The sequence below is a fragment of the Spermophilus citellus genome (assembly GCF_964194105.1).
Source record: "Spermophilus citellus genome assembly, chromosome: 13".
Taxonomy (NCBI): domain Eukaryota; kingdom Metazoa; phylum Chordata; class Mammalia; order Rodentia; family Sciuridae; genus Spermophilus; species Spermophilus citellus.
The window spans coordinates 8,368,107-8,392,150 of record NC_138193.1 but is presented as its reverse complement, the minus strand read 5'-3'; the positions used below and the strand labels follow the sequence as shown (position 1 = coordinate 8,392,150).

The following is a 24,044-nucleotide window of genomic DNA, read 5'->3' as shown; positions in this document are numbered from 1 at the left end:
TGCCTTCCCACTCTGCCTTGAGCAGGCAACAAGAATCAAGGATCCCACTGGCTGGAGGGGGCACTGGAGGTCGGGTTTCCTCTCTTCTTAGGAAGTGCCCCCATCAGGGAGGATGGAGTAAAAACGTGTCTGGTTGGGAAAGTAAATAGATGCAAGGCAGATAAATAAAAATACCCAGAAGCAATTACAGAGAGGAAGTGACATTTTTATGTAAGTCACTTTTCTGATGGACAACAGGCCTGCTTTGCTCAAAGTGCCGTGGGAAGGCTTCCAGGAGGGGGACCGTGGCCAAACAACTAGCGCGTCATGATAAGAAAATCAAACAAACAAAAAAAGAGGATGGAAAGATCTCCGGGTAGTCATCTCAGGCTGCAAGTTGCCGCCTGCATTTTCACTCTCGTCCCCACCACCCTGCCCCCACTCCCCGCGCGAGCAGGTTCAGGAGTGGGGACCGTTTTCTCCCTTGGCGCTCGAATCGCGCTGTGCCGCTGGAGCCGAGCGGTTCCAGAGCCGGTGCTGTTGGGGTGCGCGTTCTGGGGCCCGGCCGCGGGGCTCGGCGGCGCCGGGGTGCGCCCCCAGGTAGGTCCAGCCCCCGCCCCCAGCGCGGCGCCTGGCCCGGCCCCTGGGCGGCGTCACGGCGCGGCCGGGGAGGAGCGCGGGAGGAGGAGGAAGCGCACGGAGGGGGCGGGCGCTGCGCCGGGGGAGGGTCGCCGCCGCCGCCGCCGCCGCCGCCGCCGCCGCCGGGATCATCAGGCCGGAGCCGCGCGGCCGAGCGGGCGGCGGGCGGCGGGCGGCGGGGAGGGCTCGGCAGTGGAGAGGCTCGCGGCGCCCGGGCCGGCGGGGTCCGCCCGGGCCGGCAGCGTCCGCCCGGCGGCGGGAGGAGGGAGCCGCGCAAGACAAAGAGCGGCGCCTGGGCGGGCGCAGCGCGGCCGCCGCCCCGGGACCCGCGCCGCTGCCCTCCGGCCTCGGCGGGCGGCCCGCGGCGAGGTAAGCGTGGCTGGAAGGCGCGGGGCGGGGGCCGCAAACTTGGGGCGGTTCGGCAGAGTTGGGAGCGCGGCGGGACTCGCGGGCCGGGGCGCGCCCGGGAAGAGGTTGGGGGGAGCCGGTCCTCTTGTGCCCCACGGGTGCCCTCGGCCCCGTCGCGGCCTGGGCGTCCCTGGCTGCAGACTGCCGGGTACCTCCAGCTGCACACCTTCCTGCCCGCCCCTCCAGGCTCCCCACTCTCCCAGATGGCACGGGGGCGGGGGCGCCCACCCAGGGCGCGGGCGGGGACCTGGGCAGGGGTGCGGGCTGCGGGGCCCCAGACTGGAGACCCCCAGGGACGCAGGCCACGTCTGGCCTGAGGCCGGGCGGCGGACACCGAGCCCGGGGTGGGCGTGGGGCCGTGTGGTGTGGTGGCCGGGGTCGTCCGGGCGCGTGTGCCTGGGAAGAATAGCCGAGGATCCCAGGGCCCCAGCGCCGGGACTCGGGAGGCCGGTGTGGGCCGGGAGAACTTACTGTGTTTATTAGAACTATTTATGATCCCGCACAAAGCTACCGTCACATCGCATAAAGGAGGTTCTTGCCTTGGCGGGCCGAGCCAAGGGCGCTTTTGTGCCGGGTTTCAGCCTCTGCGTCCTGCCTCGGATTTCCAAGACTCTTAAGTCACCTGAACCAAAGTTTCTCCCCATCGCTCTGTCCTCCTGGTTTATTCAGGGCGATTTAACCACCAAGTATTCCTGGAAGCGTTTGTTGTGTGGTTTTTAAATCATCCAGGGTGACTCCCTTTTGAGCGTGGTTAGCTTGGCGTTGTGTGGAGGGGTTTAATTTGCAAAACGCTTTAATTTGTAGACAATAACGATTCGGGATGCTGGGGGTCATTGGTTAATGGACACCAGGCACCTGACTTAAAACTCCGTGTTGTAAATAGCTTCAGGGACAAAGCAGGACCGCGTTTGGAGTTGGCTCTGGCCACTTCAGACCATTGAGGCTGGCAGTTTCCCCTCGTTTGGTTTTGTTTATTTTGCCAACAGGTTTGAAGCCGATTCTGCCAAATTTGTGTTCAGTGGGATGAGCAGGCCCCTGTCGGGGTTGGAGGGGCCTCAAACATCGCAGGCCCGCTCCTGCAATGACCCCCAAAGAAACCAAACCTAGAGGCCAGTGGGCGTGGACTGCCAGGGCCCCACAGGTAGGGGAGTCCCTTCCTTGTCTCAGTTCAGTGCAAGCTTCTGGAAGGGATTTTGTGTAGAAATGAAAGTAATTCTGGGTGTGTTTCATGTCCCTGCTTTTGATACCTTTATCAACAGTGGTTTTCAACTCTTAGAAGTGGCTGGAAAAAAAAAAAAAAAAAACAAACCTGGGCTGCTTTGACTTATCAAAACAGATCTTAACTGTGCTTCTGAACACACCCTTAATTCACTTACAGAATGTTCAGAGATAAAACGGGTGAATTAATAACAGGATTTTGAAGCATGTGTGGCGTTTATAGAAGGAGAATGGTAGTCAGTGGACACATTGGAGAAAGAGGATATTTAACCCCGTTTGGGTTCTGGGTGTAGGTTTTTACACGTTGGCAGTAGGAATTCCCTAAGAAGCAGGTGTTATCCTTGTTTGTGAGCGAGAGACTGTGAAGGAAAATCCTTTCTTTATATTTCTCTCCTTGAAGTTGAATGTAGTTTTGATTAAAGAAAGTGGCCAGATCTGTGGCCATCTGAGACTGAAATTGAGACCTCTAAGCAGCGGGAAGCTGGTGGAGATGCCCACTCACTTCCTCTCCCTGGCACTTAGTTTCTTAAGCTGCTCCATTCTGTCAACAGTGGGGTTGATCATGACACACAGGATGAAACTGAGCCACAAACTGCCACCTGGAAAATTGTCTACTCTAACTCCCTCTGCCCACTGTGGAGAAACGGATCCTTTTTAAATGGGTGGGGCTTGTGAAGTGTGCATTTGAAGCAGTTGTGGTCAGTTTTTAAGGCTTTGGATCTTGTATTATTAAATGCTACATCCTTACATTTTCCTCATCCCTGCTCCATTTGGCCTTGTCATATTTTCACCTTCTGTCATTTACATTGGGGGTTGCTGTGCTTTTCCAACAAACAGCAGATCTTAGGTACACAGTATTTGAGAAATGTGCTATCATCCATATTAAACGCACCCGAAATCATCTTGCGTCGCGTGCACAGACGGGATAACCTTTCGGACTGCCCTGAGACTCCTTGATTGCCCAGAATGACCTGGAGTCCTTTCCTTGACTGCTTGCATTAGCGGAGTTTGCCCTGGCTAGACCAGACTGTGATACTCTGTGAGACGAAAATGCTTCTAAAGGCTCCAGCTGGCTTGCAGTGTGCCCTGAGGAAGACAGGGTTTGTGGAAATGGCTTTTGGACATTAAAAATAAAGCTTCATGACTGAAGAACTCAAGATTGCTCTCGAGAACGGCAGGAGAGGGTGGTGAGTGATGTTTGGGAAAAAGTAGTAAGCTAACTTCTTTTCTCAAATGAAGTAGAAACTCCCTGACGGCTCCCCCAGAGGCTTAGGAAATTAGTTTTCCCATCCGGAGGGACTGCAGATGGCACTTCCAAATTCTTTCTCATTCCTAAAATGAGTGATGGAAACACTTCAAAGGGCCTAAGCTAAAAATGATAAGGTGTGTGTTAAATGCTTGAGTTAAGGCAACTCAGAAGGAGGTCAAGGCAGGTTTTCAACAGGTTATCAAAGGTATGTGGTTATAGTTAAAATAATCTGTCACTTTTTTAGGCCATTTTAGTTGTGCAGTTTAAAAGTTTAGTCATTTTCTTTTACTGCATTTCACCTGAACATAATTTTTTTTTTTTTTTTCCCCTGAAGGTGCCACGTAAGCAAGTTAATCTGATAACACACCAACGACACAGTGGCACAACCGTTCCTACCTCCAGATTCTCAGTCTGGAGCCATGGAAATGAAAGGGTTCTTCTGATTGGCATGGCAGTCTCAAGGTGGTGTCACAGTGGTGACCCTGTCCCAGACTGGCCTTTGTGTTCCCTGGGGGTTCCTTTGCTCCACCCACCCTGGGTGTCTCCAGTTCTCCTGCTTCCAGTGGTCACTTCTTCCCCACATCTTACCAAATCTTCCCCAGCTAGAGGTGATGACTTTGCTCTTGAAGCTTCACAGCACTTTGATTTGACATTTGTGACTTTCTTCTATGGGTTGTTTGGCTTTGTATTTTCTTTAGGAGGTTCCAAGCCCTCTGAGAGCCACAGGTGTTCCCACTTAGTGTAATACCTTATACACAGTTGATGTGCAACATGTACTTATTGAATCTGAACCTGGATTACTGGGGCGATGTGTTCCCAGCACGCCAATAATGTTTGTAATAACAGATCTCCAGAATCCTTGTACCTTAAAACCTCTGTTCCACCACTGATGTCTTGGTCCCCAGGATGTGCAGACAGTGGGACAATATGGTCCGATGGTTTCTCTGTTTGGTAAAATCTCTGTCAAATGAGTCATTTGTAGTCTTAAAGCTAAATGTAACCAAAACAAGACAGAACCCTGAAATTCATTTATTTTTCATATGCATCTTACGCACATAGCCTGAAGGTGATTTTATATAATCTTTTTGCATACCTGCATTTTTTGTTTTCCTCTTGTTTTGGGGCACCAGGGATTGAACTCAGGGACACTTGACCACTGAGCCATATCCCCAGCCCTATTTTGTATTTTATTTAGAGACAGAGTCTCATTGAATTGCTTAGTGTCTCGCTTTTGCTGAGGTTGGCTTTGAACACATGATCCTCCTACCTCATTCTCTTGGGTCCCTGGGATTATGCACCTGCATTTTGTCTGCAACAAACCAAACCGATCCAACTACATAACCACCTGGTGGGCTGGCAAAGTGTGTGGTTTTTCAGTAGATTAGTCTGTGCATGTCAGCCTGGACTGGAAACTGAGCAAAGCATTGCGAGTTGTTGAGTGTCTCCCCACTTCATTTGCTGTTGTAATGCTTTTAAGAAAAGAAGCTGAAGGTACACTTAAAATTTCAATAGAGGTTGAACATCCCTAGTTTGAAAGTCTGAAATCTGAAATGCCCCCAAACCCAAAGCTTTCTGAAATGCCTAAATGTGGACAGGATGCCACAAGTGGAAAATTCCACATCTGACCTCATGTGATAGGTTGTGGTCAAAATGCAGGAACACTAACAATGCGGTTTAAAATTATCTTCATACTCTATGTATAAGGTGTATGTGAAACAATTGAGTTTCATGTTTAGACTTGGGTCACATCTCCAAGGTATGAATATGCATATATTCTAAAATTAGGAAAAAGAAAAACAAAACAAAAAACAAATTAGAAACACTTCTGGTCACCAGCATTTTGGATAAGGGATGCTCAACCTGAATTGCAGTTTCTTCTTTTGAGACAGTTTTGGAAAACAGAATGCTTTTTATGGCCAATTGTTCGTGAAGATCTAAAATGCCATAGTGAGATGAAAATAATGTATACTAATGTTTTTGTGATAATTTATACTTTACAAAGTACTCTGCACACCCACCACCATATTTAATATTTTGGATAACATGGCAAAGTTGGCTCCAGTCTTTATTTCTAGATCAGGATTCTGGGGCTCAAGGACAGTGCCAGGGATTACAGGACTTAAATTTAGGTATAAGTCCTTCCCCTTGGAGCTCTGTCACTGCCAAGCAGGTAGTAGAAGAGGAGAGCAGAATTTAGCTGGGTAGAGTTGTTTTCTTATGAGGCACTAGACAGAGCAGAGCGTCATAGCCCTTGGGTGTGTACCTTAGCCTTATTGCTGATGTGTGCAGGTATTGATGGGAGCAGATCCTATGTGTGAGTTGAATCATCTGAAGGTGAGCCATTGGAGGGGAGGCAGACAAACACTTTCAGTGAACTTGTGTCCTTGCTTCATTGTTGTAAGCTGGAGTTACCCTGGAAAACTTCCTGTTGAAGAGTGCTTATTCCTGTTGGGTGGGTGTATTATCCATAATGGAATACCACAGACTAGGGGGCTGAAGAATTTATTTTCTTACAGTTCTGGAGGCTGGAAGTCCAAGATCAAGGTGCCAGCAGGTTGGTGTCTGATGTGGGCTCTTATTCTGGCTCCTCTTCTTGCCTTGTCCGTAGAAAGCTTTTCTTCTCTGTGTGACCTCATTTAACCTTAATTACCTTCTTTTATTTTTTTATGTAATGGGGATTGAACCCAGGGGCTCTTAACTACCAAGGCACATCCCCAGCCCTTTTTATGTTTTATTTTGAGACAGAGTCTCACTAAGTTGCTGAAGCTGGCTTTGAACTTGTAATCTTCCAGCCTCAGCCTCCTGAGCTGCTGGGATTACAGGCACCTGCCACCGTGCCTGGCCTTAATTACCTTCTTAAGTGTTCTATCCCTAAATATGATTGACCCTTTGTATTGTGGGTCCCGCATCTGAGGATTAACTCTCTACAGATCAAAATTGTGGATTTTGTGAATGTGCTGAATATGTACAGGCTTTTTTGGGTCATTATTCCCTAGGCAATACAAGATAATTTATGTAACATTTACGTGGATTATATATTACAAGTAATATAGAGATGATTAGAGTATATGGGAGGGTGTGTGTAGGTGACATGCGATTACTGTATGCCATTTTATATAAGGAACTTGAGCATCTGAAGATTTTGGTACCCTCAGGGATCCTCCGTGAAACTGAGGGACCTCTGCATTGTTTTCTGGAGGCAGGGTTTCAGCATTTGATTTGGAGGGGAAAAGTTCAGCCCGTAACAGTGTGTAACTCTGCATTCCTACACCTGGCTGATTTTAGGATGTACTATTGCTTTCATCACCCGGGTGTGGAATCAGTGTATCTGGGGACGCCTGCCAGGGATGGTTCAGTGTAGCAGGAGGAGGAGTCCTGTCCACTCTTTAAGAGTCAGGCATAGAACCCCACGGCAGGCAGGGAGCCTTGGCGCTCCAGGTGTTAAGCAGAATGATTAGAGAGAGAAAAAGCCTTGACTGAGTTCCACTTACAGATGCTTCTCCCCACACGTGGGCTCACCTGTGGACACTCATTTTGTTTGTTTTTTTCCTTCATGAGGACCATGATACGACATCAGAACTATTGGATAATGTATTGGATTTTGTGTGGAAAGGAAGGGGTTCCCTGGCCCCTGGATGAAGGGCACAGTGAGAGGATGGAGCCTGGGGTGGACTGAGCAGCCTTTGTCCCCAGGGTGTCCCATCCTGGAGTGTGCATGAAGGTGTTTGATGAGATGCCCAGGAGCTCTGTGTGGGTGTTTCTGACCCAGGTCAGTTTGCTGCTCCGTGAAGTAGAGGTGCCTCCTGCCTGCTCTCTCTCAAGCTCTAATTAGTCTGTGTATCCATGGTTTGTTATCCATCGATAAATAAATAAATTAATTCATGTGAATGGACCAGCTTCTCACTGATCAGTTGGCTCCACTGAAACTTTGAGTGTCCCAAACTGTATCATTTCCTGGCCTGTCTGTTCTCTGGTTATTTTTTTCTCATCATTGATTGACTCATTCATCCTTGAATTTCCCCTTATCTCCAAATCCGGTTATCATCCCCTATTGATTCTACCTCTGAAAGATCTCTTATATCTGAGCCTGGCTCTTCTTTCTCTTTTTGACTTGGACATCAAAACAACTTTCTAATCACTCCTGCCAATCTGTCTGCTCACTCCACCCTCACGTTCTAGCCTGACCACCACCTGCACTTGGTGGCTCTCTGTCATCCTCAACTCACTATTCCAAGTCCCCAGCAGGGCAGGTGTGGGCCTGTAGACTGGACTCCCTCACTGGTTCCTAGCCTTTAAATACACCCCAACCCCCAGCCCTTTAAGCTACAAAGTTATCTGTGGTCACATACTGAGCAGCAGTTTGCTAACAATGGTTACAAAACAACAAAGTTTATAATCAGTTTGCTTTTAGAGACTTCTATCTATTGGGACTGGTTCAGGGTTATCCCTTGTAACAATAGCTTGTCTGCACAGGGACCCAGCTTGAGCCTGGCTTTCCCTAAGGGCAGGAGAGATCAGAAGCAGAAAATGAGGTGTGTGCATCTTTTATTTGCAGTGTCTCCCTGCAAATGCCCCTTGAAGTGATTGTCAGGAGCAACTTGGTCCCAGTGAAATATCCTATGAGTTTCAAATGTGAGCCCTACATGTAATTTGAAATATTGTTATAATCACATTAAAAATGTAAAAATTAAGTACTTTTCTTTTATCCAACACATCTGAAATATTTTATTTCTGCAGATAATCAATATAAATCCTAATCAGTGCACTAATTCACATTCTTTTAGTCGTGTGAAGCCTTAAAAATCTGATGCTTAGTGTACATTTACTGTACTTCTTGCTATATTTTGGGTGGTCGGTGGACTACATGTGACTGGGGCTGTCACATCCAGAGAGTTCAGGGCTATAAACTTTTCATGGCTTAGGGTTCATTTATTCTGAATTTTCCAAAGTTGAGATAGCTAAAAGGACATAGTAAAAAACCCTTTAGAATAATAATTGTGGTAATCATGATAGTATTTTATTGAGAAAGGCATGTCCCATGTAGTTATAAGGAATAATGTGATATTTCATATACTCAGTTTTAGAGTTCTAAAATCAGATTTGGTTAAAAGTCAATGCATATAACCAGAATACTTCGTGCACCTTACCCATATTTTCAAATATGTTTTGAATTGTAGAGATTAAATTGCCAATGTAAAATAGCTTTTTTGGGGGGAATCAGTGTTCAACATATTTCTGACACATGTTAAGTTTTTAATTTGTAAGTATAGAAGCTAAAATCAAACCTCTTTTTAGTGATTTTTTAGCTCTCCCTCCTCACACTTTACACATAACTCATTGATTTCTCACCAAGATTGAGTACGGTGCGTTCTGTTTTTAACCTTGTGGAAAGGAGGAGAAGAACTGTAGGTTGCCTGGTCATGGGTCCCGTGACTAGGAAAGGTCAGGTCTGGTGTTCACTTTCTGGCTACCCCATCCTCCAAGTCTGGCTACCATCTTTTCATTCAGCGGTATCTGAAAATTCGTAAAACAGAACCATAACTTTTATGATGGTATGAGATTTGAGAAACATTGTTGGAAAATCAGTGATAGGGAGTGGAGTGTGGGTAGAGGCTCATTCGGGAACCTCTTATCAGCCGCGTTGTGGAGGAGGCCCTGGACTTTGGAAGGGCATGATGAACAATTGGTAACTGTATAAGTGCGCATGGAGGGGTAACTGTGAAGGTCACAGAAGAGCATTATTGGGCACTGTGTTGGCCTGGCTGCGCCTCTTCCCTGGCGTGCTGTAGACCTGTGGTCCTCAAACTCTGAAATGAGCATTAGCACACTGTGGAGGGATGGTCCCACCTGGAGAGTCTGATGCAGAGATTTGGGGCAGGGCCTGAGAATTTGCTCTTCTAATACATTCTCAGATGATCCCTGTTGGAACAACTGAAAACTACTGGTAGAGGGACCTGCAGTACCCCTGGGTGAGTGGGGGTTGGGGTGGAGGTGGGGTGGTGGTTCTGTTCAGTGCACATTGAGCATCCCTTACCCAAAATGGCTTGGGACCACAAGCGTTTCAGATTTTGGAACTTTTGCATTTGTACAATGAGATGTCTTGGGGATGGGATTCAAGTCTGACCGCGAAATTTGTTTGCTTCATGTACACCTTATATTACGTGTAGCTTGAAGGTAATCTTTTACAGTATTTTTAGTGAACCTGTATTTTGACTGTGATCCATCTCGTGAGATCAGGTGTAGGATTTTCCACTTGTGGAATTACATGAGCGCTCAAAAAGTTTTCAGTTTTGGTGGCTTTTGGATTTCATACTTTCAAGATGAGAGATGCTCAACCTGTAACTGCATCTTAATTCCAGCATGGCCTGCAGTGTGGATACTGTTGCACAGGCCTATGTGATGTACCTCTTCATAAATAGCTCTATGCTGGGCTCTACCCCATCTTCACCACAGTGGCGACTGTGGAAGCAGGAGCATTTTTTTCATTCTTCAGTTGGCCTCTAACTGTGGTATTGTTGGAATACGTCTCTCAGCTGTTCTAGGCTGCTACTGTTTTTTCCTGAGTTACCAGTATTTTCCTCAAGGTGGGTAGGTAGGTGCATGCTGCAAATGTTGGAGCTGAACCTACCAAATCCTTCCCTTTGTGCCATGTGATGCCTGTGAAGGTCTCTAAGAACCCTAGGATGGCTTCCATACCTCCTTTTCAGGGCATGAAAGGCCAGGGCAGGTCTCCATCCAGATTCTTGGAAGTGGCTGTAACAAGGTCCCCATGGGGAGCTGCAGCATTGGCTTCCATTCCAAGTTAGTTACCTGCTTAGATCATGCCAAACCTACCCTCCCATGTTCGGAGGACCCTGGGTGCCATCAGAGGGTTGGTCAGTCTTCTCCCAGAGCACGTGGGACTGAGATACAGCTTCGAGTCTGGTGTCCCTCCCTCTTGCCCTAGATTTCAGAAGGGCTATAACTTGGATGGGGTTTTTCCATTCTCAGGTTTAGATTTGCAGTCACACCACTTCCATGGGACCACTCTGCACAAAGCATGCTCCAGGGTGAGTGGCAACAAAGGTGCATGTACTTAACTGGGCATCATGATCCTCACAGCCACTGTGGGAGTGGCCAGCCGGAGAAGTAAGTTGAAAGGCAGCAGATCACAGTGAGATGTCTAAAAAGGTGCCCGTGGCCAGGTTAGAAGACAGACTAATCGAAGACATCTGTTTTCTTAGCTCAGAAGTCCTACATTGCTGATTATCTCTAGAAAAAAAATGTGTTTTATTATTTCTGAAGTTCATAGGATTCCGGGTTCAGCCTGATAAATTTTGAACTGGTCACATACATTAGCTTTTGGATGTTTTCTTTCTTTCTTTGTATAGTTCTAAAACCCTGGGGGAGAGAGAGAACAAAAATACCACAAATTAGACCTTATGAAGGGAAGGGAAAGGGAAAATTCTAATTTGGAAGTTAGTTGCTGACTCTCAGCGTCTACAGAGCTACCTCTGAACTGGCTAGAGTATGATGCTACTGTCTGAACATTATTATTTTTTTTTCTTTTTCCTTATAATTAGACTCTTACTTGATCAGTAGGAAAAACCTAGAAATGCAGAGACCTGCCAGTTGGGAGTTTCCTTGGCTTTATTGTGATCTGTTTTGTGTAAATTGTTTCCTGTTCTATTGCTCTTCTTTCGACTTTGTTGTTTCTTATCTCCTCTCTTCCTGTTCTGTTGCTAGGATAAACACAAAGTCAGCACTTTGTAAATTTTTGAACTTCCCTTGGTAGAGATCATTAAAAGTGCAATCCATCTTTATTTTCTTCCATCGCCCCCTCTCATGTGGACTGAGAACCGACCTCTGAATATTTAATAGTGACTCTTTGGATAGACTGGAAAGTTCTCAGTTACTGCAGAACCATGTAGGTATCTCTTTGTTACGTGTTTGTGTGTATCATTTGCTTTTTACAGCCAGGGTGGAGGGAGGCCAGTGTTGTGAATCCTGCTGTTTTGAAGATGAGCAGAGTGTGGGTCGTGGGGACTGAGCTTTGGTCCGCAGAGGTCCTGTTGTGAGTGGTTTCAGGAGACCTCAGCAGCCGGTCCAGGCTGGAATTTGGGCGCCCCAAGTGTAAAAAAAGGCATACCCTGGACTTTTGTTAAGGTAATCAGGAAATCATCTGATTTTATGCAGTAACTTCTTGACTTTTCTTTATGATGGGAGCTGGATTGAATCTCTTTCAATCTCTTTTCTGAACTTGAATAATTGCTCCTCTAAACTTCAGCTTCAAAAAGGAGTGGAGATGTGGACTCTCAGGAGGAGTAGAGATGTAGATTCTCCTTTTCCTCTGCTACTGGTTCGGCTCAAGTTGCAAACTAATTTTCACTCTCTCTCGACTTCTCTCCTGCTTTCCGTGCGACAAGGGGTTGCTGCTGATGTTCTCTAAAGCCACTGAGAGCTCTTCCCTACCCTCGTTTCACATGTAATGGTACAGTTTCATAGTTATTAGAACTTTTTAATTTTTTTTCCCTTGAAAGCACGAAACAAGTCGATTTAAGCAGCAAATGTGTTCCTCTGTTACTTTTGAGTCCAGTTCCGGACGGGAGGAGGACGGATGTGGACATGTAGACAGAGTTGCATTCATCTCGATCCCTCCCACAGATTGGCCTGCTGTCCAGATGGTATTTTAACTAAATTGTATTCATACAATTAATTTTTAAGTGATAACCAGCTCTGTCCTGGGGCTGTGGGGGTACATCCCAGAATCAGAGACCTGCCTTCAGGGAGCCCGTAAGCCAGTGCAGAGATTTCACAATCCATAGTCAACTTTAATCTTCATTAACAAGTACGTAGTATGACTTTTCATTACTTTATGTGGGGGGAGACACCATGGGAAGCCCCCCACTCATCCAGCCAAGACCAAGCAGAATTCATTTTAAGCATTTTTGGAAAAGGTTAATGTTTCCTTCAAGTTCCTCAGAGACTTAGGCACACCGGCAGCCCCTGGAGACTGGCTAATGTTGTACACCCTTGTTATTGTCTTTCCTTCTCTTACTCCAGAGCCACTTCTACTGTAGGGCCCAGGTGAGGGTCAGACCATCTGTGGACATGCCTCCAGCGCTTGATTTTTTAGTCAACTAGTCTGTGCTTCCCAGATAATGGAAGCTCCCTGTATAGATTTCTTCTTTCCTTAAGATCTTTAACTCTTAGAAATCAACAGAGCTACTGGTTGCTGCTTTTAAGGGAATGCTGGTATCAGATGTACAGAATACTCCCTTATCAGGAGTGGCATGAATGCATTATGCCATCACATTTACATCTTAAAAAGACTGACTTAATCAGATGACTTCTTCTGAAGTAGTAATGAATTGTGCAAACCAGTTCTATGCAGTTTGCTTTGTAGCCTACTGGTGGTCTAATTTGGAGTGTGTTTTCTTTGAAATTTAAAACTATTTCTCACTCTGTTGTAGTGATTTTTTTTAATGCTGAGGATGGAAGCCTGGGCCTTGTGCTTAATGTATTTTTTAAACACCGTGTTTCTGATTATTGAGTTCTGTTCAGTCTAGTACTTTGGTCACAGGGCTGTTTTGACAACAAGTCATTAAAAAACAGTTTTTCAAGGTGGGCAGATTTTAGTGTTTATGTTTAAGCTCTATTTAGCATCTGAAAATAAGTTAACACTACCTTTCAAAATAGAATTATAACTAGCAACTCTCCCTCTGATTCACTCTGAATCAGTCGGTGTTGCCTTTAGATTTTGATGATGTGGATTAGGATAAAGTGGTTTTCGTGAAATACTATATTAATGATAGACTAGAATTAATGCTTGGTGTTTCTCATGGAACTTAAGTTTGAAAATAACACAAGTTAAACTTAGTTCTTGGGCTTTTTGAAAGGAGAAAATTTATTGTATGTTAAATAAATCTTTGTTCAGTCTCATTGAAGGGAGCAGGTTTTTTTTTTTTTAAATTTATGAACTAGAACTGTATTTTATGTATTTATTTTACATATTCAAGTATATATAATATGCTCTTTGTTCAAAGAACAGCAAGCAATTGTATTGGGTTTCAACCTCCCCGTGTTGTGTTAAGCTAATCAGCAAGGAGTATTTATCTCATGTTGTTTTTCTTCCCTTTATTTTCCAGGGGATGGAACCCAGGGCCTGTACATGCTAGGCAAGTACTCTATCACTGAACCCCACCTCAAACCCCCCCTTTTCTTGAGTTCACTAATTTACTAACTTTTGCAAAGTTCAGTTTGTTGTGGTAGCAAGTCAACCATGACACACTATGCATATATGTATTTTATTAATAATTATATAGATACATGTGTTTTAAAATAGTCTTTAATTTTAGAATGTTTTTGGGATTTACAGAAAAGTTCCAAAGGTAACCAGAGAATTTCCATGTACCCAGCATCTTACTTTCCCCTGATTTTGTTATTTACCACTCACCAATCAATATGGGTGCATTATTATTAGCTAAGCTTGGACTTTATTTGGATGTACTGAATTTTTACCTGATGTCATTTTTCTGTCTCAAGATCCATCCAGGATCCTGCATTTCACTTAGTACTCACACGTTTTTAGCTCCTCTGGTCTCTGACAGTTTCTCAGGCTTCTCTGGTTTTCAGTGGCCCAGATGGTGTTGAGGAGAAATGTCAGGTGTGTGATAGAGTCTCTTAATTGGGAGTTGTCAGGTGTTTTTCTCATGATCAGCGTGGGGTTTTGGCAACAGGGAAAGAGCCATTCTCACCACGTCATGTCACATCACATCACATCACATCACATCACATCACATCAAGGGTACACTATCAACATGACTTGTCACTGCGATGTTGACCTTGACCACCTGGCAGAGGTACTGAAAGTTACCTTGTCTCTCTTACCACCCTGTGATCTTTAGGAGAGGTCACTTAAGGATACACCTCTTAAGATGGTTGTATCTGTGATAGTTATTTGAAATGCTGTGTGGGAGATTTACCTGTTCTAAGGGAGGAAGGTTTAGTGGAGGTGTTGCCAACAGCCTCTCAGCCCCGTTGGGGAGGAGGAGATAGGATGGTGCTCCAGCACCATCTTTCTAGAACACAGTCCTGGGGTATGGAGAAATGCAAGTTCCTGGGACCTGTTGTGCACTACTGACTCAGTCTCCTGGGCTGGGTTGATCTGGAATTCTTCATGTTGAACAAGTTCCTCTAGGGATTCTGATGCTTGTTCAAGGTTGAGAACCTCTGCTGCGAATTAGCATTGGAACCATTCTAATTCTTTTTCCTGTATGTGTCAATGTACCACCCTGTAGTCCTTGCTGTGCATACCTCTTCTCTGCTGGTGACATCCAGTCTCCAGGCTCCTCTGCCAAGAGCTGTTGACTGTTCCTCCCGTGATTTTAACCACCTCTTGGAGAGTGCTCCAAGTGAGTGGTTTGTTCTTGGCATGAGCCTGAGGTCTTCTTTTGCTTCCTGGATAACCTCATCAAACCTTGGTTTGATGTTCTCCGAGTTCTAAATAGAAGCTGGGGATCTAGCTGAGTGATAGAGTGTGTGGCCCTGGTTCTGTCATTGAGAACTGCGCCATGGAAAGATTAGTTTTGGCCAGAGTAGGGAGGTCCTTAAATGTGAGGCTTGTCTGAAAGTGGTTTTGTTATGTGAGAGAGAGAGACAGACAGACAGATGGATATCCAGACACTGTGTGAACTGTGCTCAAGTTGGAGCAGATCCAGAACCACTGGTAAATTTTCATAGTTTCCAAAAGCTTCTGATGCCTTATGAAATCGGGCAGCTCTTGGGCAGATCCCCTGGTCAAAGTGGGAGGGCAGTGGCCTGAAGTGGTTTCTACAGTCTTGGGGTATGGGCAGCCCTTGCCTTGGGCACGATTGGAAGCCTGGTGTGGCGGTAGGGCTGGAACAGTCCTTCCAGCCCAGGGCCCAGGGGCCTGGCACTTGGGACACAGTCCTACTATCTGTAGATTGCGGGCCAGAGTCTCTCCTGAGCCTGTTCTGGTGATCCCTGACCTTTGTGCTGTGAGAGTCTTCATGCTTGGTTGGGGTCCGAGCTGGCTTGGGGAGGGGCTTGAAGGTCCCTTTTTCCTCCATTGACTGACTGACCAAAGGTTTTGGTAGGGATAAGAGGTTAACCATTCTCTTGGGTACCTACATCAAGGGTAGTTAAGGTTAGTAGCCTGTTTCCATTTTCTATCATCCTACCGCCCTCAATAAGGATATCATTTGGGGATGGGGGGGTTATTTCCCCCCCAAAAAAATCTACCTCGGCCATAGAGACTTACTTGCCTTTGTTCACATGAATATAATTTATAATTTATATCAATACATTTGGCTTATTAAAAATTACCAAATATAAATGTGCAGTGACTTTTCTGAGCACTGTTTCCCTTTAGTCCATGCCTCTGTTAGCCTATTGTTTGTGATTTCTATTTTGAACTTCAGATTTCTGGGGGGTGGAATGAAACATAGATAGATAGATAAATAAATAAATATATATATGTGTGTGTGTGTGTGTATAAAACTTTAAAAAAATTATTTAAAGTCTTGTCCTTTCTTTGGCTTTTTGCTTTGACCAGTTTGAGGTTGTAAAGTGGGTTTGGGGGCTTGGTATGGACTTGACCCAAGGATGTCCCCTTGGCTGGAGACTAACCAAGGGCAGTGTTCTGGAATCGGCCGTTCTTGGGCTTTTCCTTAGTATAAGACCGCCGAGAAGCTGGTTTCCATATGTCAGACCTGGGTCGGACCTGGTGCTCTCTGATGATCTCCCCTAGCTCTCAAGTTGAGAGAGGCCTGGCCAGAGAAAACAGGCAGCTCAAGTGGAGAGAGCATCAGACAGGGCCTGTGTCCAGGCTGGCTCTTCTGTGCTCAGTTGTCCTCACATAGAATAGCCATTCCTGATAGTCACAGCACCCAGAGAGCCCTCCTGCTCAGGCTCTCCTGCTGGAGCCTAGGGATTTGGGAAATCATGGCCCAGGTCTTTTAAGTTCTAAGTGATTCCATGGAGTAGGGGTCCTCAACCCCTGGCCCTGGTGGGGAGAGGATGGACTTCAAAGGGGGTCCATGAACTTGGGCTGAGAAAAAAACTGACATTTTACTTTTCTCCACCTTGTAACCCAAATTCAGCATTTCCTTCCAGGCCCAGTCCATGGTCTTCTCAGTCACCAGAGAAATGGCAGTGATTTTCCTATCCTGTCACAGTGCTGCTCCGTTAAGGTGCAGACCACTCTGATCATTCCTGGGACATTATGGTAGTTCCGATCTGCCGCTTCACCCTCTTGTTTAGTGTGTCAATAAAGAAGCACAGAGATGTCCAGATACCAAATTTACTTTTTAAAATAATACACAATAACTGTGTTTTAGTATTTAAATTGTCTAAATGCAAACCATGTGAAAGCACCCTGAGAAGTTCCCAGTCCCTGCCATTGTGCCCTGGGAGAAGGGGTGCACGGCACCCGAGGGCTGGACCTGGCCAAGCACCAAATGTCATCTTGGCCTCTGATGACAGAGCTTCTAAGACCTAGGCCACGGGCCAGAGATGTCCCGCACAGGCCCTGTGGACAAGTAATTCAATCTTGTTGCCAAACAGAACTCTTTCCAGCCCTGCAGCAAGGACACCATATCCCCTAAGTAGATGAAACCTCCTCTCTAAAGGAACATCCTAAAAGAATCTTATTTAAATTGAATAAAAAGCCTAGTTATTATTTTTGTAAATCTTTAACTCACCATTTAAGTTATCATAGTGGGAAAATACATATTCATTTTGTTAGCTAAAAGAAATGCTAATGTAAATTTGTGTTCTGGGATCCGTGGTTATTTAATGTTAGAGCAGTTGGGTCAGGTTGTGGGTTGGGGACTTAGGGACTTGTAATGACTTCTAGTATCAGGCAAATGTCAAGTGGCTTTAAAAAAATCTCATGCTTAAAAGAATGTGACTTTCTAGTTCTCGTGGGTATTGTGGCAAACTGTCCCTTTGAGTTTTTGACCCCCTGTTTAAAGAAATATGCTATAAAACAAAAATAATTGGGCTGGGGATATGGCTCAAGCAGTAGCGCGCTCGTCTGGCATGTGTATGGCCTGGGTTCGACCCTCAGCACCACATACATACAAAGATGTTGTGTCTGCCAAAAACTAAAAAATAAATATTAAAAAATTCTCTCTCTCTCTCTCTCTCTCTCTCTCTCTCTCTCTCTCTCTCTCTCTCTCTCTCTGTCTCTCCTCAAAAAAAAATTAAAACAAAAATAATTGAGAAACAGAATAGGCTTGTGAATTGTGCCTCTCTGCATGCGCAACTATAAATACCAGCTGCTCGGAATTCCCTTGAAATGATGGACTGCATGAAGGTGTATTCTTAAAGTATTAGTGTGGCAGTGGTAATAGCGGGTATTTATTGAGCACTTAACATGGTTGAGCATTTCATGTGTGTTGTCTAATTCAATTCTCTCTGCAACCCTGGGAGCTGCCCTTAGCTACATTTAACAGATGAAGTGGCCAACTTGGAGAAGCGAAGTCATTTATCCAAGTGCTGGTCTTGGCAGCTTGGCTTTGGAGAGTTTTCATGTGGGTGTGCTACATTTGCACGCCTGAGCAGTGATGCTCCGTGTCAGACACAGCCACGACTCTTTGACGGGCTTTGCATCTGTGTTCTGCAGGCTAATGGGAGCATGTGGGCAGACATCTACTCCTTAATTATTTTAGTGATGCAGCTTGAATGAACATGGCTCTTTCTCTGTGACTCTCTGAGTTCTACCCATTCACCAGTGGCCACACCCCCAGAACAGCATTTCCACAGGACCCCGGAGCTTACAGTTTGGTGTTTTCTGGTGGGGTATTCAGGAATACTGGTTAAAAAGATCTTCAAGTATGAACTGAACACCCAAGTACTTTATCACAAAGACTTCAATTTATGAGACATATTTTTGGCATTGCTTTTTTTTAATTTTTTTTTTTTTTTTTTTTGTAAGGAGGGTACCAGGGATTAAACTCAGGGGCACTGATTGCTGAGCCACATCCCCAACCCTATTTTGTATTCATTTGGAGACAGGATCTCCCTGAATGGCTTAGAGCCTGGATTTTGCTGAGGCTGGCTTTGAACTTGGGATCCTCCTGCCTCAGCCTTCCGAGCTGCTGGGATTAAAGGTGTGCGCCACCATGCCTGGCTTGGTACTACTTTTTAATTTTGTTTTGGTGGGGGAGTGTGGATTTTCTTTTAATGATAAGAACAACACACCAACTCTTGAAGATAGTGTTTGAAAAGGGAGGCACCTTTTGTAATCTTACCATCCTCAAAAGAGACTTTTCGTAACTGCATCGTCTTTGTTTTTGTAACCGTTTTGTAGCATTTCGTATTCATTTCTTCTCCATGTGAATATTTTCTACTCTCTAAGTTTTATAATTTTTGTTCCTGCCGGTGCCTCATGTCCCGTGGGGTTGAAAGTTCTATCCCTTGTGTGAGCTTGACTGCTGAGTTGGACATTTAAATTTTTGCTCCAGCAGATAAGGTGTTAGTACCTGTTTGACTGTGTTTTTCTTCTCCAACAGAATGATTTCCTTGCTATAAATTCCTTGGTAGAGGGTTCCAGAATGACATGCTATGGACATCATTACGGCTCTTGATTCATCTTGCCATAATGTGACTCCAAAGGGTTGCACCAGTTTTCAGGAGCGGACAAGTATCAATTTCACCCAAACTCTGCTGCCTTTGAACGTCAGAGTTCAAAGGCCCCTGCCTCCAGGCCTTTTGAGTCTATCTGTTGCAGAGGACTCTGTCTCAGCGTGATGATAAAACAGTGTTACTGCTCTGTAGAAACAAAGCCACTAGAATTTGTACACACGGTGACTACTGTATCCTTTAAAATCCGCTGCCTCTAGAACAGCCCTTGAGTTTTTACGGCTCACTAACTTTGCACTGCCACATGGTCACCCCGAGGCTGGCCCCCTGCCAACTCTTGGCCTTTACTTTTTGAGCAGGTGGCCCATTCTTTGAAGGGACTCCCTGACAGCAGATGGAATGTCCTTAGACATGGCATGGGTTCTCCCTTTAAGGATGACTCTAGTTCTTAGTAGAAGACTGTTCTCTGGAGCCTTGTTTGGGATGTGAAGTCTGCAGTGGAATTGGGTTATCGTGTTTTTAGCCACTGGCCAAACGAGACAGAGGGACACACCATTCTTTAAATCCATAGTTCTGTTCTCTAAAGACCCTGTTAGAGTGGCATCACTTACTGACGGAGATACATTGTGAGAAATATGTTATTAGGCAAATGTTGTTGTTGGAACATCCTAGTGTGTACTTCCATGAACTTAGAATGTACAGCCATCTACGTCTGCCAGATAGCCACAGTACACCCCTAGGCTATGTGCAATAGATATGTGGGCAGCCTGGTGCGGGGCCATGAGAGACAAAATAACCCAAGATTTGATTAAGCACAAGAGAAAACAAGGCAATCGAGATACAGTAAACACAAGATGGATGAGGCAGCTGCTGCTGTGTAACAACTAATATCCTGCTTTACAGCCAACTTTTTCTTTAAGTAGCAGTACACTAAAATAATGACAAAAGTATAATATGTAAACCAGTAGCAGTAGTTCGTTATCATTGTCAAGTGTGATGTACTGTACTTAATTATATGTGCTCTGTTTTTATGGGATTGGGGCTCAGTGGTTTTTTTTTTTTTTTTTTTTTAACCAGTGTCACTGTAGGCATGTGGGCAGTGAATCATGTTGTGACATTGTGATGACTGTGACGTCTCCGGGTGACAGGGCATTTTCAACTCCATTATAATCTTTCAAGACCACCATTGGGTATGTTATCTGTTGCTGAATGACACTTTGTTTTGTGGTACATGACTATTTTTAGTCAATTTGTCATGCCTGTAACAGATGGTGTGTGTGTGTGTGTGTGTGTGTGTGTGTTTAAGTTTCAGTGTTGGCACATGGATTACTTGTTTCTTACATAATAAATTAGGAGCTCAGGTGAGCTGTGCCCACACTCCAGCTACTAACTTTGCCGTGATTTGTTACTCAGCAGGAGGTGACTAATACACGATATGGGAGAAACCTGTTCCTATTGCTCCTGGGTCAGGTTTTACTTGCTACTGAGCAGGAATTCCTGAAATGCTGCTCTACTTCTTCATACACTTGTTTTGCTTTGTTTTTGCAATGCTGGGGTTGAAACCCAGGGCCTTGCCCATGCCAGGCAAGTGCTCCAGCTGAGGTGCATACCCACATTCTCTTTTAGGTCTTCATGGCATTTCTCCTAATTGGCCCAAGAAATAGTGGGAATCACTTCCAAGCGTACTCTTGCCATATTTTTTTTAAAGAGACAAGAGAATGAAGAGGGCAGGGCATCTGTGGGAGCCAATGAGGAAGAAAGGTGGGTGTGAAAAGCCCCAGCAGCATCAGGAAGCCTGCAGATGGTGGGTGCCCACTTCCTGACCATGAAATGTCTGGGTTGCGGATGATGATCCTGGAAACAGTGGAAAGATGCGAGGAAGAACTTGATGCACTTCTTTCTCCCTCTGATCTGATTTGGATTTTCTTTTTCTCTAACATACGTGCTCCTTCGTCTTGTCTGCTAGGAGAGACCAGGAAGCAGGGGCTCTCTGGGCTACCGGCCTGACCAGCCTTGCTCCATCCTTGGGCCTTTGTCTCCTCGGAGGGCACGTGCAGGTTCGCTGCCTTCCAAACTGTTTCCATTGGCTAATATCCAGTAGTAGCAGTTAGATTTAGGAACTGGTACTTTGTAAGGCCTTCAGGTTAGTGTAACAAGAATGCTCCCTTTGCCTGCTGCATAGGATGTTGGTCAAACTCAGGTGTGGAGAGAAGAAAAGAGAGAGAAGTTGGTCTTAGACCCTTGACATGCTTGAGTGTAACTCTGGCCACCTGACAGACACCTGTCCAGGTGTGTAACACCCACACAGGTTGGTCAGCCAGGTTGGGTATGTGTATACACACACACACACACACACACACACACACACACACACGAGACCAGCCTGTCGCACTTACCCCTTTGCTCTGTGGTAACACAGCTGGCCCAGGCCTGGAAGCCTCAGTTCTTTTCTGCGTCTGATCATGGAGGGATTTTACTGTGTTCCCTTGGTACACATTTTTAATTTTATTTATGTCACATACATCATTGAACCAAATATAATGTGCTGTTCACTTAATCGCTCTAGTGTGACAGTACCTAAGTGGCCAACTTGTGAGGTCCAGTAAAAGCTTAGAAGCTGAATGGCAAGTAAATGTGCAGAATTTCACATTCCTTGTTCAACAAGAATAACCCAGTTAGGACTGTGTGGAAGGTACCTTCTGTAGATGATGTTATATCTGTAAATTGATTCGGAATATCTATTTCTCTTCATGGTGTTTCAGAATAGGTTGGCAAACTGTGGCCCCTGGGCCAAATCCAGCTTCAGTTTTATTAAAACATGGCCAGATTCACTCATTTACATATTAGCTGTGGCTGTCCCTGTGGCACAGTAGTGGAGTTGAGTAATCGCAGTGATGTGCCCACAAAGCCTAAAATGCTGTATTAATCAGGCCCTTTCCGGAAGGAGCCTGTTGACCCTGGCGTGCAGGAAGGAGCAGGAGTGAAGTCGGAAGCTGCTGTGTTTGAATCCCTGCTCTGTCCCATTTGGTGCCTGACCCCTTTTCTGGGACAGAATGGGGAGGAGGAGGATGCCCTTATCAGAGGGGGTTGGAAGGGGAGGTGCTGGGTGGTTCCTGGCGTGGAATAAACACATAATAATTCTTTTCCCTCTGTTCACATCCCTTGCTGTCATCCCCAGGCTTGATTTCTTTCTAAATGTGAAAATTCAAGATAAAAAAAATTACTTCAGTGACTAAATTTTCAGAAATGAAAGCATCTGAAAACATTTTCTAGTAGAAACAGAATGCAAGCTACAGATGTGAACTGGATATATAACTCTCAATTTCCTAGTAACTGCATCTTAAAAAGTTAGAGAAAAAAGCTTTACTTTGATAACTCTTGGCCCAATAGAACCACAGTATTGTGCCAACATACCTTCACTGTAAGAAATGACTGTATAGATGTTGTTCCTCTCCAGGCGTCCAGAGTCCAGTATTTTGCCTTGTAGCACAACACAGCTTACCTTGCCACCTCTCGAGTGTTGGGTCGCTTTGTGTGAGCAGTGGCCACCAGGGTGGACCGTCTCTGATTCTCTGACACCCGCTGGGTGTCCTATACAGCCGTGACACTGACTACCCAAGACTGAGCCCCACAGGACAATTCCCGTTTAAGATTCCAGTTGCAGGTCATGGGAGTCACCTGTATTTTTGAGTGGTAGCTGTAAATTGATTATTAAATTACTGAACAACTTCCTCTTTGCCTTCAATAATTTGCTCTGATAACTCTGAGAACTCGGGAAAGCACTTCATTACCTGTTGCTGGTTTATTATAAAGGATACTATTTAGGAATCACCAAAGGAACAGATAGATGCACAGGGCAAGGTTGGGGCAGGGGGCGGCTGAGCTTTGGTCCCTTCTAGTGCTCCACCTGCCAGCACGTGACCCCCCTGGGTTCACCAACTCAGAAACTCCCTGAGTCCCACGGTTCAAGAGTTTCTGGAACCCCGTCTCCAACTCTCCTTCCTCTCCCAGTTGAGAAGCTGGGGCGCAGTTCCCACTCTCCAATCACATGTTTCGACTTTGTGGTGTCTGGCTCCCATTCTGAGACCTTCTAGGCCTTGTGTGCCTGTAGGCGCATCGTCAGTGGCGGCACACTGGTGGGGGCTGATCATGAACAGCAGAAGACACTCCTATCATTCAGGAGATTCCAAGAGATTTAAGGAGCTCAGAGTCAGAAACCAGGAACAAAGTCCAGAGCAGGGTAGCCTTAGTGTGCCACCCTTCCTTGTGTCCCCAGCTGGCTTTGTGCTATTTAAAACTCCTCTCCTGGAAGCAGCTGATGCCTTCTTATTTTACATTCTTTCCCTGCTCTGACTAATCATGACTCTCACGGTGCTGATAGCTCCCCCAGTTCTTGGTTCTCAGGAAGCAAATGTAGGAAAAATATAGTAACATTTCTAGGGAAGCTTAGAGCCACAGAGTGTTTAGATGGGAGCAGACACTGTGACCCTGCTTGGAGAAGCTTACAGAAGAATCACTGAGCCCAGAAGATAGGCCTCTCTTGCTATGAGTTTTCTAAGAAATGGGGGCTGTGGATGAACCCAGGGCTGCCATCTGGAACCCCCTGCCCAGGCACGGTCAGGCATGGGCGATGGAGGGGGGGGGGGCTGCGCCATGGCATGGGATGTGTGCCTTGAACATTGTTAGTAAAATTACCTAGGAGGAAAACCAGAGAAAAACTAGGATTTTTAATCTCTACGGTAGTCTTTGGCCTGTTTCCCATCTTTGCATTATGTGTCTGCATTTTTTCTTCTTCTTCAGTTCCTGGGGATCAAAGTCAAGGTTTTGCACATGCTAGACCATTCTCTGCCATTGAGCTACACCCTCAGCCCTTGGAATTTTAATGTTTACTCTTTTCTGTGATTTTTGTATTTGGGATTCTAGAGTTTGAGCTCCTGGGGTGAGGTCTTGGCTTTGCCATTTG

General features: G+C 45.5%; 1 protein-coding gene and 1 long non-coding RNA gene across 4 annotated transcripts in view; one reads left to right on the top strand and one right to left on the bottom strand.

Moving 5' to 3' along the window:
• The window catches only part of LOC308632288, an 827,867-nt gene that overhangs the window by 349,962 nt on the left and 453,861 nt on the right, over positions 1-24,044 (bottom strand). The gene's annotated exons all lie outside the window — the stretch shown is intronic.
• The window catches only part of NCK2 (NCK adaptor protein 2), a 151,416-nt gene continuing 128,065 nt past the window's right edge, over positions 694-24,044 (top strand). The window contains exons 1-3 of one of the 3 annotated variants that reach the window (XM_081264260.1): positions 694-987; positions 13,621-13,650; positions 20,159-20,271. The gene's annotated coding sequence lies outside the window, so the exon portion shown is untranslated. The remainder of the gene's footprint in view (positions 988-13,620; positions 13,651-20,158; positions 20,272-24,044) is intronic. The other 2 variants (XM_081264259.1, XM_081264258.1) reach the window with 2 other exon arrangements.